The sequence below is a fragment of the Anguilla anguilla genome, chromosome 2 (genome assembly GCF_013347855.1).
Source record: "Anguilla anguilla isolate fAngAng1 chromosome 2, fAngAng1.pri, whole genome shotgun sequence".
NCBI classification, from domain to species: domain Eukaryota; kingdom Metazoa; phylum Chordata; class Actinopteri; order Anguilliformes; family Anguillidae; genus Anguilla; species Anguilla anguilla.
Window position 1 is genome coordinate 21,591,472 of NC_049202.1, and position 13,735 is coordinate 21,605,206.

The window sequence follows — 13,735 nt, forward strand, 5'->3', positions numbered from 1 at the left end:
ATAAGGAAACAAGATGAGCACTGCAGTTGTTTTTTTTGTGCCTACTGACAAGAAAGGTCCCTTCAGCAAATACGCAGGTGAGTGTATTTCTTTTCCAAAGTTTGTGTTTAATTGAACGCCCCCCCCCCCCCACCCCCCGTGCCTGATCAGCAATATCACACCCCTCTGCCGAGTGTTCAACTCACTCCATCAATCCAGCTCTCAGCCAGCCAGTATGGGCCTGACTTACTGAAACCTTCAGCAAGTGCAAAACATTTTAGCACTCGCAAAATGAATAACACAACCATTGATTGGCGCAAAACAAATGCCATGACCAATCCCTGCTTGCGTTGTTGGTTTTGCTAAAGGTGTCAATAAATCAGGCCGTATGTCCGTGAGGGGAAATAAACCTGCCCTGTCCAAAGTTTCAAGGATGTGGTGAAGTTCTTCTGCGGAGCTGGATTTGTTAGTTTGGTTTTCGGCCGGATCGGCGAGCTTCACAGGGACCGTTCGTCTGCGCTGCCGGATGTTCGTAAAAGCGGCTTCAGAGACGCGGCGGCAGAAGCCCGTTTCTGACTCGGTGGCTCAAGCGCAAAGAGAGCGCGTCTCTTTCATCGTTCAGCAGGAACGGCTTTAGTGCTCTGTTGCTAGCTATGCTCACGCACATTTTTAAAAAAATTAAATGCACGGGAGTTCCTCTGCCCTCTACTTCCTGGAACTGGTGTGGTTAGTCTAACCCTGATAATGTCCCAAACCCGAGTTTAATAGATTCAGTGGCATTCGGTACTGCAGTGAACTGGACAGCAAAAACAACGGCTGTTTGTGGAGGACTATAAACCGCAACTGGTCATCTATCCGGTCTCTACCTAGCATCCATCCGGTCTACACCCAGGATCCACACAACAGTTCCATACGTTAACAGCAGACTATGCTAGAAGTCAAGAGGAGGCGCACACTCATTTTGCTGAGATAAGATGGATTAGTTCACAGAAATGATTTGCGTGACGGATATAGGTTGCATAGCATCAGTACCTTGAATACCATTCATCAAACCAAAACCAACCCTTCCTTTAGACAACAATGTGAGTATGGGATAACACATTGCTATGGTAAGCTCATGCTCTCCAGGCATACCAATTATCAGAAACCCTCCCACACAGACCAATTTTACTCCCAGTTTCAATCTGTAATCAATTTCCAGTTGTGCCCCCCGACCATGTGCGGTCACCTGTACCCCTAGCAAGAACAACTGCAGTTGAAGCTTTTGCTCTCCTCAAACGCACAAGCCAGAGATTTTGCCACACACTACAGGTGTACTCATTACATTACATTACATTATAGGCATTTAGCAGACGCTCTTATCCAGAGCGACTTACACAACTTTTACTTAGCACTTTACATTGTATCCATTTATACAGCTGGATATATACTGAAGCAATGCAGGTTAAGTACCTTGCTCAAGGGTACAACGGCAGTGTCCTTACCCGGGATTCGAACCTGCGACCTTTCGGTTACAAGCGCAGTTCCTTACCCACTGCGCCTCACTCCGTACTCCATGCACTACCTCCAACTAGAGGATTAGCGTGGCTCTCACTGGTGACAACAGGTAGCATTTGGGCACTTGGTGCAGTGGAACTAAATTGGTAGCCTTTGGAAACCTAATGGACTTACTCGCACAACATTTTCAGGGACAAGACCAAGTGGCGAAAGCTAACGAGTTTATAGTTTTTGTTGCACTATGGTTTGGTGTAAATTCTAAGGTGTGAGATCAAAAACATTCTATAGCTGATGTAACAACTGTTAGTAGTTACTGAATGCAATGGAGTTCTAGAACACTGTTTTATAATTCTGCAGAAAGCATTCCAAAAACCTACTCTTCTATCTAAGGGTAAAAGATGGACGAATGGGTTCCTGTTTTACGAACACAAACATGTTTGTAACCCAGGTGGGGGCTTATTGGGTATTGTGCACAAGGAATCACTGTTGTGAGGTCCAGATTTTAGTGACTTCCAATCAGGCCCACTTCAATGACAAAGTAAGTCCTTTGTAAATGCGGGCTATTGTCAACGAAGGACATCAGTACTGAAAACTCTTTTTGAATATTTAATGGATTTCACAGTACTAAACATAAATGCAGGCATATGTCATAGGACAAACCTCACTCAATCACAATCTTTTTTTTTTCCTGCAGGATCCTATGGGCATTGTATTCCTACAGTTTATTGTGTTTAAAAAAAAAAAAAAATCAAACATTAAACCAACCAAAAGCCTATCACAGCCTTCCTACTGAAGCAAGCTGGGAAACGGGGGAAAAAAAAAATCTATTTTCACATCTCTTTTTGCAACCGAGAGTCAACATGTGGTTAAACATATTATGTGTAATAATTTTCATTATTATCATTATGCATAACAATTATCGTTATTGAAACTGCAAGTTTCCATGTTGCCTCAAACCTTTACTGACATAATTTAGTGAAATAGATGTAAGGGGAAAAAAATAGTATTTTCACAGATCACTAATGACTACACAGGCACATCTACGACATTCAAATGTACACTTCATCCAATCCAATTATTCTAATGATTTACTACCTATTTTCAAGTTAGGGTTAGCTGAGGGTAACCTAGGTTTATCATAGCTTACACGGTTGTGGTGATAACTGAAACGAAATTGCAACAGCAATGTTACAAAATATAACACATAACTTTTTTTTTTTGGACACGAAAAGGGGGCCACGCTTTAAAATTTTGACCACCTGGCTCCTCACTGTGTGGCGCTGATGCCCTCCTACAAGTTGTACTTATGTGGACAATGTGCATCTTCAAACTTCACATTCATGGGAGTTTTAGCCCACCTTAAGCAACACGAGGCTATGCCAAGTTTATCAAATAACTTGCTTCAGTCCGCCTTATGGGTGTAGCTCTCCTGTAGTCTTCCCTTTCACACTTCAACCAATCAAAGAGTACTACACTTAACTCGTAGTATACAGTGCAAAATGGAAAGACAGAAAGCTGTGGGTTAAGTTTTGACTTTTCTCAGGGATTCCATCCATCTTCAGGAGCTAAAGAATGTTTAATGCAACAGTGAAGTGCAGTAAGGCTATTCCGATACATTTAAAACTGGAAAAGAAATCCCAACGCTGCTAACACGCTCTTCTCAAACATACAAAGGAACCACAACATTGACTGTTCAATGGAAACCTACACATTTTGCACTTGCTGAGAAATGCTAACAGGTCACACCCAACGGCATTGTACAACTGTTTGGGTGGTTACATAGCATTGTAGCAAAGCTGACAGAATATAAATCTGATCTGCACACTCACATTGTTTAGGTAACATTGTAGCAACATTGACAGAATGCACCACCATATAACAAACTCACATTGTTTTTGTACTGCTGTACCACTGATAGAAAGTACACCCAAACAACACACATTGTTTATGTAACACTGTGGCAAGGTTGACTGAATGTAATGCATTATTTGGGTGTTAACTATAATGACATCACTCGACAGACGGGTAGAAATAATGGGATAGCGCAGTCAAACTCGAATGTTTTCTTCAATGGATAATTCTACAGATCACTGAGAATACCATATTTGCTCTGCAGCTGATGTCACCACATTAATATCCCAGCCACAAACTGAATCTAATACCACTTGGGCAAGTACAATATCTAGAACTCTCAGTCTAATTCTCAGAAAGCAAAACTAGTCTCTCACAAGACACAATGTAGCGTCTCAGAGAGTGAGATGACCTCAAATTTAGCGTCTGCCTTACAGTTCCTGGAGTTTCCACGATACTGGAAATCCTTAAGCCTTAAGCACTTTGTTTTACTCCCCTAGACACATGCTTCAAAAGCAAACAGAATAAAATGCCCTTGATAATCGCCGTTCATTATCACCATTCGTAACCGTCACGATCATCTCCCGACGGTGGTGTATCTGCGGTCTCACCTCACTTTTTTGACACAGCGAAGGAAACCTGCTGGGTGCCAAGCATGACATTCGTGCCCTATTGAGCGAGGACAAACAGCAGAGATGAATAAAACCCCATTCTCATGGTTAAAACAAAAAAAGTGATTAAAAGCTAGGGCTTTCACTGGCGAAAACGCTCAAATGTACATTCAGGGATTACGGGTGGTGCACAAGCACTGCTCTGAGCGATTAGCTGCACGTCACGTGTTAAATGTCTAATCCGGAGGAAGACTGAAGAGAAGCCTATTATCCCGTAAATTCATTTTATGAAGGCACTTCCTGGTAAAGCTTTGCCATAGAATAGCACCTTTTTTAACTAGCCAGCAAAAGCCCTTTTTGCAGAGTATTTGTGTGTTTGTGTACTTGCATGTGCGCATATTTGCGTGTGTGTGCGTGCGTGTGTGTGTGTGTCACGCTTTACAAGAGGCTGAAACCCAGGATGTACTGAAGGAGCTTTGTTCTGTTTGCTTGAGGTAGGAAGGTGCTGCTGACCTCCAGCAGCGTGACTTTCTTCTCGCGGCTCTCTTTCAGGACCTGCGGGACAGGGGGCGGGGTTACGCTAGTCTCCTCCTCCTTCACAGGGCTCAACAACCACATAAGGAATGGTTAACTCCCATCTGCTTAGCTCAGCTGAGGGGGGTAAACTTGTTTGACAAGTTTCATAAAAACGGGGCCAGCAGAAGAACAGACCGGCTGAAAAGTTCAGCGAAGGCTTGGCAGACACATTTATCTTACCCCCAGTTCCTTGAAGGTTCTTATTGTGTTCTTCACGAGGTAGTGTGTCGCACTTTCCCCTGTGAGAGGGAGACAGCGAGAGAGAATTATCAATATCACTATTATACCTGCTAATCAAATGTCCTTTTTGAACACATAAATGATTACCAATTTGCAGGCTTATGGTAGTTCTCACACAGAGCAGCCGGTCATAGAAAGATGGAAGGACACAAACATAACACAGAAGCAAGCACAACGCTGACAGATGTACAGAAATGAAAAATAATCACTACAATATGTAAATACAGTCAGCTCCACTATGTTTCTTAATCTGGCTCTGTACTCCACCAGAATTCTATGTTTGTAATCAAATTTCCATGTGATTAAAGCGTACATTCTCCGCATTAATTTAACAGTATTTTTATACACTTGTTTCACCATATAGAAATTACAGCACTTAATATACATAGCCCCCCATTTCAGAGTACCATAATTTTTGGAACATATCTGTGGCATTCGGTCCGCCAGAGAGGCGGATTTGTCTTGGCTGTGCCGGCTGGTGGAGAGAGCACACACACCTGGGTTGCGTTAGCTAATCAGCCCAGGTGCTTAAAGGTGTGAGACCGGGAGCTCACACCGAGAGCGTGTTTATGATTTTCGTTTCCTTTTTGTTTGAGCACAAAAGTCAAGAAAAGTAATCCTAAGCTGGGATGCTGGAGGAGCTGGGACCTGGCCGGGAAGGCGGGTCAGCTACGGGCAGCGCACGGGAAAGTGGTCACACCGTTTTACTTAATTTTGTCTTTGTTATTTTAGCTTGTTGTTTTAGTTTATTGTTTTCGCCCGGAACCCGTGAGAGGGAAGGGTGAAGAGGATTGTTTATTTTATTTCATGTTTGTGTGGGAGCGCTCTCTCTCCATGCGGCAACCAACGGTGTTCCACAGCACCTGCCGCATCTCCCACCCAGGGGTGTCAAGCTGGTGTGTGACAATATTAATGTTACGTAAATGAAAGCAGTCATGTTTAGTACTTTGGCACATATCAATGACTGCTTGAAATCTGTGACCCACAGACATCACCAAGTGCTGAGCATCTTCTCTCATGATGCACTGCCAGGCCTGTACAGCAGCCAACTTCAGCTTGTTTTGGGGGACAGTTGCCAAACATTTTCTCTTCAGCATATGAAACACATGTTCAATTGGAAACAGATCGGGTAAATGACTTGGCGAATCAAGCATTTTTCTAGTTTTCTAATCATCATCTTGCTGTAGGATGAAGCACCGTCCAATGAATTTGGAGGCATTGGGTTGAACCTGAGCAGCTACGATGCTTCTGTTCCCTTCAGAATTCATTCTGCCATCAGCAGTTACTGTACATAATCAATAAAGACAAGTGAGCCAGCACCTGTGGCAGCCATACATGCCTAAACCCTAAAATCCCACCAGGTTTCACAAATGAAAGGGAGTGATTTGGGGCTTTGGCAGTTACTTTGGGCCTCCACACCTGCTCTTGCATTACTTTGATACAAGTGAATCTCGGTCTCATCTGTCAATAAGAACTTTGTCCATAACTTTGCAGGCTGTTTTATGTACTTTTTAGAAGACTGTAACCGAGGTTCGTGAGGACTTCTCGGACAGTAGTCACTGCCACATGCACGCCTGCCTGAAGAATGTGTCTGATCTACTGAACAGGTTTGTAGGGGTTTTTCTTCATTATGAGAGCCAGATCAAGAAAAAAATATGCATTGGTGCCAAGCATTATGGAGATGACTGTATATACTGTAGTCATATAAACATATAATATTAAATATTTTACATTATATTGCAAAGACTAATCAAACTGATTGTCACCAAAACTGAAGTAGGGGGGTGAAAACTCATCTTTGTTTAAAATGGTAACACACGCACAGTTAAGTGCACACACCTACATGCAACACCCCGCTATGCAAGCTTGCACGCATTATCATGCACTCACTCACTTTTCTCCATCTAGGGCATAAGGGCACGAAGATCGCGGCCCCGCTGTACGCCTCCAGGACCGGGCTCAGCAACCGCTGCAGGAACGTGAAGAACTCCTGGTGCTCCGCAGACACGCTGACCTGCAGCGATCGGGAAACGGTCGCGGTTAGGAGCGAGGTCGGGTGTCGGTCACCTGCGGCGGTCGGAAGACGGCGAGGTTTCCGGTCGTGTGTAGAAGGCCGGGGCACAGTGCTCGGCTGGTCTCCTCTCAGAGATATAAGTGCAGTGGTTCTCATTTGGTCTTGGGGTGATTTTGTAGGAGTCCATTAAATTACTGAGCCAGAGCCTTGAACATGACATGCAGGGTTTAACAGTGAAGCAGCCAGCTGAACCTAATCAGTACCCAATAGTACATTCTCAGTGCGTAACTAAAACTAGAAATACCGCCACGCGGTTGTATGCCTCCGCCAACCAGTAGCCAGTTTGGATGTAAAATGTCATCACTTCATCATTTTATCCTATTAGACATTTGTGCAAAACTTTGTCATAATTAGCACATGAACTCTTGAGTTATAGCCAAAAACGTGATTTGTGAGGTCACAGTGACCTTGACCTTTGTCCTTTGACCACCAAAATCTAATCAGTTCGTCCTTGAATCCAAGTGGATGTTTGTGCTAAATTTGAAGAAATTCCCTCAAGGCGTTCCTGAGATATCGCGTTCACGAGAGAATGGGATGGACGTGAGTTCACAGTGACCTTGACCTTTGACCACCAAAATCTAATCAGTTTATCCTTGAGTCCAAGTGGACGTTTACAATCTACACATAAAACCCCAACCATTTTTCAAACTATTTTTGAGGAGGGGCTTTTTTTCTGAACACTGTAAATTATGTGCCAGTCTTGCCTGGTTCAACCCTCAAGGGGAGAGATGACCTCACACCCAATTTAGTGGAGCATTTATGAGTTCCTTTTGGCTTCTTCCTGCATCCTTGTGTGGTCAGGAACTATAACACTCAAAGAGGTTTGGGTGAAGCCTAAGAAAAAAAACTAAATGATGCTGGTGTTTCATATCCTTGTCACTTTTAGAGCTCAGGGCAGGGGCATAACTGTGATTCCAGAGGGTAATGTGCTTGTGACATGTAAGCACTACACTCAAGAACAAAAATGCATATAAATGCAGGTAATTTTGTCCTCTCGTACAGCAGCAGCCATTTCCTATTTGTGTTTGCAATGAAATGAACACTGTTGAAAACAGAAATGTTTTTTTCACCAATTCAACAACTACCTAATTTCAAATGCACAACTTTCAATGTGGAATTAGGCTCCATCATACAGTAGCACTGAGACAGCCCTTATTAGGATTCTTAGTGAAATTCATAAAAACACATTTAGGAAATATTGCCATATTTGAACATATGGAGCATCGCGTAGTTCTGGCAGGTCACGAGAGTCAAGCGCTCCGGCCGAATCAGCTGATGGCTCAGCTGAGTGATGTTCGCCTATCACAGTACATTCACTAACAGGGCGGTCTACTTAAACAGCCTCCCTCTACTCATTCGGCTGCTCCTCCTGCATGCAAGCGCTGCACGTTGCTTCGTAAATCGGCGCTTCTTCCTGCAATCCAGCTAGCCTACGGCACGTTGCCAGTCTAAACCAAGTCTACTTGCTACATGTTAGCTGCTAGTCTAAGCTCACAGCCTAGGCACTATGAAGAAGTCTCGCTATTCATTTGCATTGCTCCTTACCTCAAAGCCTAGCTGCAGCAGGCAGGCGATCCATTTCGGGGCCAGCCACGCAAAGCGTTGTCTAAGCGGCTTATTCCAAATATTGAGGATACCGGTGCACTGTCCTCACTGCTAACTGGCCAGGGAGCTTCATTCAAGGAGCGCTGCTTTGCGGCAGCGCCGCCCCTCCATGGAGGACGCCATGTTCAAGCCTGGAAGCTGCTGCCACGTCCATATCTGCTAGCTGCAGATTTTGCCGGGTCATCAACTTTATTTAAATTCTGCTGAGCTCTGAGTCTAGCGTAAACGCATAATATACAGTGTTGCCAACTATTTCTATAGAAAGTAGCTATGGCCTCTAAAAGTCGCTAAATTGACAACACCGAATATACACGTTCGATTGCGGGGACGTCTCACAGAGGGGCTGGTTCCACGAATATCGCAAGTCTTTCGCTAAAAGCGGAAACGTTCCAACATATGCGGGCACAAGTTAATGGCATGCTTATTGTCGAGTTTCTCACCACCAGAGTCAAAGCTAGATGCGTCACTGCTAAAGAATTCCTGGCGTGAATGTTTTCGGCTACCTTCCTGAACGCAGTAGAATTGGGTCGTACGCTACATCCTCTACTTGATCAGAGCGGGGTCTTCCAATCAACCGTTTTACGCGAATTTGGGGTTCGTGCACGTAAATCTAAGCGGAAATGTCTGAATTTAGAACGCCAAAGTTCTCACGCTTGGCGAGATGGGAAAAGTAGGCGTATCGATAAAGAATCTTTTGTTCTTTACGAACGGCTGACGGATTAAGGACAGTCGCTAACACGCAGCTACTAGATAGCCCCATGCCTACTTCCTGGTGTAAACAGTTATTCCGGAAAAAATTGGGTTGATGGCAGTTAAACTCTGGCTGTTATAGGTTTGGCAGATTGAACATGGGCGGCAGGGCGTGTTGCAAAGAGCTGAGATGTCTAAATTGTTCAAAGCTGCATTCTACCCTTCGCTGAATCGCTACACTACAAGGAGTGTTGGACTGTTACCGGCAAGTAGGCTACAGCCAATGTTGTAAATGAAAACCAGCTTCGGCTTCAACTTTCGGTTTCTGAAAGTTGTTCTCCACTGATTCACGATTTGCGCTTAAAAAGCCGGTTCCCTATCAGGACCCAATCATCGCGACAGAAAAATAAAAACATTAAATTCATATTGGTGTTAAATCTGCGAGGATACAAGTTGGTTGGCTATCTAATTTAGCTGTCAGATCACGATGCTGAATGTTTAGGGATTGCTAATGTTTATTGTAATGAGACGAATTAGGCTAACGTTGTCTTATCCAACTGGTTCTCTCAATATTGTGCTGTTGCAAGACGCGAATGCGTACGTTCCGCATTCATAAGTGTATCGTTGTATTCCATGACACCTAAACGGGCGTTTAGGCTTATCACAGCGGAGAAGGGATTTCATGTAGCCTTCTCCGCGTCACTGCTCAGACCTCTTCACCGTGCATGTGATCAGGCATGTGACCACACGACTGAGAACATGTTGCGGGAGAAGAAAAAAAAAAAAAATAATAATAATTATACCTCCTGCTACGGACATGCTCCACATAGCCTAGGTATTGGCTTCGCCGTCTCTACAATTGCATGCTCACGCGAATGGCGTGGCGCGTCATCCTTGGACCTGCTGCCGGTATGGCTGGTTCCAGGCAGATTTGTAGCATGTGCTTTCGCAACTTTGTCATAGTTTCTTTAATCGTACATTGCATTTTCGTCTAAATAGAGTGCAATACGATGGCTAATAAAATAAATAAATACATGAATTATTAATTAATTAATTAATTAATTAATTAATTAAATAAATAAAATAAAAAATAAATTTTTTTTAAAAGACTGGTTCCAATTCCTCTCCTAATGTACTCATTCGGTAAGCATATTAGTAATGCAATGTGGCCCTTTAAAGCAGCCCACTGTGCCCAACTGTTAAATAATATTTAAATAACGACGTATTGAGAAATAATTATTCGAACCTTATTGCTTCGATGCCTGCCCTCGCCCGGAGTGGCGCTTATGTCAGCGAATTAAGCGTTGTTGCAAGCGCTGTTAGTGTTAATCAGTTTAACCTTCAGGGTCCAAGTTGAACTATGCGGTTGTTCCCTGCACTTGGACCGGTACTTCTCTCTAGGGGTTTCGTCATACTTGTTCCTGGTTATGATTATACACTTGGTGTACGTCGCTCTGGATAAGAGCGTCTGCCAAATGCCTATAATGTAATGTAAGCGAAACTTAAAAACACGATCGCCAATCGTCTCGGCTTTCGGGACCAGGCTATGCATCTTTTCCAGCGTATCCGTTTGGTAGGAGTCGCTTCCGATAGCGCAACGCAAGATTAGCCTCATCGTGACGCCTGATGGGCAGAAACAGTAATATGTTCATCCAATCTCTGCATAATGCATTTCCCCACAATTAAAAAAAAAAAAAAAAAAAAAAATTAATAGACTATTCAGCCTCATAACTGCGTTCACAACTGGTCTCTCTTAAGGCAAGTGTTTCAACCCTGGAGTACCCACTGTTGGAAACTGCATTTCCTTATGCTTCATGGTTCTTTATATGATCTCACCATGGCAAATATGCTTAAATTAGCTATATATTTTATACACCTCAAGCTTTTAATCTAAGAAAATGAAGAAACTTGTGTCATTATTGCATACTAGCACTGTTTTCCGTCCTCTCCTCCATGACCCGGTACCTGTGGTGGCGCCCCCATGCGAGCCCTGAGGAGCCTTCATTGGGAAATGCCATGACGAAATCTGGTTGCCGTCCGCCTCTGTCTCATTGGCAATGTGGTCCCCATTCCGGAGTTCTACACCACCACTCTTGCTCCAGTGTGGCAACGGCAGCAGTGATGGTTCCCAGCATCCTCAGTGAAGCTACGGGGCTTTGGACATGTACTTCTTCATCCGTTGGCATTGACATAATTTCCATTCAAAAGCTATGAGCTTTGCAGTATAGGAGCACGGCTGCTACTGTCTACTGGCAAGTACCGGTGTCGCAGCCGCCAATGTTTCCTCTGTAATCAGTTTCCTGCTGCTGCTACTGCTACTACTACTGCTGCTGCTGCTGCTAGTGCTACTGCTGCTGCTGCTGGGTGCTACTGCTACTGAAGCTGCTGCTGCTGGTACTGCTTCTGCTTCTGCTGCTGCTTTTACTGCCGCTGGGTGCTACTGCTGCTGCTGTGTACTGCTGCCACTACTGCTGATGATACTGCTGCCATGTTGCTGTTGCTGATGCTACTGCTCCTGCTGTTTATTGCTGCTGCTGCTGCTGCACTACTACTGAACGAGGATTCATTACACTAATATGAGTAGTATATTTCCCTCTAATTGGTTTAAATCTCTGTGCTGGGGGGAAATACGAACAAGCTGCTGGTACACATAGCCTAATGATATTTGGTGATTAGTTTGAATGGCCTTGGACTTACGAGGTAGCTGAGCCACTGACTGACATGCTTGTCACAATCGACAACCTGAGCCGACCAGAGGAGGATGGGTTTCCCCCTTGAGCCTGGTTCCTTCCGAGGTTTCTTCCTATCTGCCACAGGGAGTTTTCCTTGCCACTGTCGCCTTAGGCTTGCTCCTGTGGGGGTTCAGGTCAGGGTTGTCCGTAAAATGCATTGTGACAACTGCCGTAAAATACAATATACAAATAAATTTGATTGATAGAAGCCAAGGCCATACACGTAGGCATAGCCTTTAACATTACAAATAGTAAAAAAAAATAAAAAAAAACCCCTTGGTACACATAGCCACTGACCCACAATGTTAGAACAGCCTCGAGCTGACCGGACGAAGGGCCTTTCCGGTAGCCGAATGGCATTTCACATAGTCATCACTTCAGCCGGAGACTAAATGGACTGCATTTATATAGCGCTTTTATCCAAAGCGCTTTACAATTGATGCCTCTCATTCGCCAGAGCAGTTAGGGATTGGGTGTCTTGCTCGGGGACGCTTCGACACGCCCAGGGCGGGGTTTGAGCCGGCGGCCCTCCGACTGCCAGACAATCGGTCTTGCCTCCTGAGCTATGTCGCCCTATGTCAGAGACTAAGTACTAACAACATGTCGGCGTATGTTTGCTTTGGGGGGTTTTGCTGCTGCCCCCTCTGGTCTTGTCCATGCATGCTTGTATGGATGGCAATGAGCGAGGATTCATTTACACTGATGCAGGTAGTAGCATATTTCCCCCGGTTTAGTTTAAATCTCGGCGCTTGAGGGGAAATACTGACAAGCTGTCGGTACACATAGCCTAATATTACATCTCACATAGTATGTTCCCCTGGTTTATTAATTAATAATTCATCTAACTAGTGGCCTCAGGGGAACGTCCAACATGCTGTTGGTACACATAACCACTGATCCATTAAAAAAAAAAAAAAAAAATAGACGGCCTCAAACCGAAGGGCTTGACTGGACGAAGGGCTTCCTCCAGGTGGTCGTACACATAGTCATCACATCATCGTTGAACACGTGCTTCACATCACTGCTCTTACTGCTGCTGCGCTATGGCTCCTACGCTGCTGCGTCACTGCCACCGCGCTCCTGCTGCTGCTACTACTGGCCTATGCAACGAGTGAGGATTCATTTACACTGACGTAGTCGGTAGTATATTTCCCCCGGTTAGTTCAAATCGCGGCGCTCGAGGGGAAATACCGACAGCTGTCGGTACACATAGCCTAATGTCATACCACACATAGTATGTTCCTTGGGGTTATTAATTAATATTACATGTAAGTATTGGCCTCAGGGGAACGTCCAACATGCTGTTGGTACACATAACCACTGATCCATGTAAAAAATATAGACGGCCTCAAGCCGAAAGGCTCGACTGGACGAAGGGCTTCCTCCAGGTGGTCGTACACATAGTCATCACATCAGCCGGAGACACTTATTGATAGCATATCGGCATATGGTTGTTTTGGGGTTTGGCTGCTGGCCTCCCGGCCTTATCCACGCGGGCTGCGTGGTTGGCGGGAGAGCTCCAGAATAGAGCCATACCTCCAAACATAACTGTATTGCCTTTATTGTCAATAAAGTTCTACTTGATGACAGTGGTCCTGACAGAAATGGATCCGAGTGCTGCATTTGAAACTGCTGATTACACAATATCATTAGACAGACTATTGGATTGGCAGATTATTGGTCATTTTGTCTCTGAAAGAGCCAGACTGTCATGTGTCATAATCAGTGCAAACTGAAGTAAGATGCTTTGAGTTATTATGTCTGGATTTAGGACCCTCACTGCAGGAATAAAAAAGGAGGCTAAAAATTAAAATACACCTTGATTCCCTGTCTCTGAAGACCAGGATGGGAAATTTGGTGTTATTATATATTCTAATCTC

General features: G+C 44.4%; 1 long non-coding RNA gene across 1 annotated transcript; it reads right to left on the minus strand.

Moving 5' to 3' along the window:
* Positions 1-2,068: 2,068 nt before the first annotated feature.
* LOC118217963 lies at positions 2,069-4,783 on the minus strand. Its single transcript, XR_004763336.1, has 2 exons — positions 4,695-4,783; positions 2,069-4,493 (listed from the first exon to the last, which is right to left on the minus strand). It is a non-coding gene; the product is annotated as an uncharacterized LOC118217963 (long non-coding RNA).
* Between the last annotated feature and the right edge of the window lie 8,952 nt (positions 4,784-13,735).